The sequence below is a fragment of the Mandrillus leucophaeus genome, unplaced genomic scaffold, assembly GCF_000951045.1.
Source record: "Mandrillus leucophaeus isolate KB7577 unplaced genomic scaffold, Mleu.le_1.0 Scaffold164, whole genome shotgun sequence".
NCBI lineage: Eukaryota > Metazoa > Chordata > Mammalia > Primates > Cercopithecidae > Mandrillus > Mandrillus leucophaeus.
The window spans coordinates 1,406,730-1,407,513 of NW_012101632.1; positions in this window are offsets into that span (position 1 = coordinate 1,406,730).

Here is a 784-nt window from a genome sequence, read left to right on the forward strand (position 1 = left end):
TTTGACAGAGTCTCACTCTGCCGCCCAGGCTGGAGTGTAGTGGCGCAATCTTGCCTCACTGCAACCTCCACCTCCCAGGTTCAAGCCATTCTCCTGCCTCAGCCTCCTGAGTAGCTGGGATTACAGGCACCTGCCACCATGCCTGGCTAATTTTTTTGTATTTTTAGTAGAGATGGGGTTTCACCATGTTGGCCAGGCTGGTCCGGAACTCCTGACCTCAGGTGATCCACCTGCCTCGGCCTCCCAAAGTGTTGGGTGGCGTGAGCCACCGCACAGGCCGGTGTCAGTTTTTTCTAAGACATCTCAACTAAGTGGCCATCCACCCTCTGCTTGCATACCTCTCATAGCGGGGAGGTCACTACCCTCCCTACCTGCCCTGCCAAGGGAGCACATTCTCCTTCTGGGTGGTTCCAGTGGATTCCCTGTCGGTTCCACTCCTTGGTCCCAGCTCTGCTGTCTTCCAACTCTGAAGGCAGCGAGCCTCTCCGAACTGTCTCCTGGCCATGGAGGGAGGAGCTCCAGGAAGCACGTCTGTCACCTCTCACCTGGATGACTGCAACTGTCCCCTAACTAGTCTCCCTGCGTCCACCTAGTCTCAACTTAGCACCCAGGGGATTCCTGTAAAAAAGTTACATCTGGCCAGGTGCGGTGGGTCAAGCCTGTAATCCCAGCACTTTGGGAGGCTGAGGTGGGCGGATCACGAAGTCAGGAGATCGAGACCATCCTGGCTAACACGGTGAAACCCCGTCTCTACTAAAAAATACAAAAAACTAGCCGGGCGAGG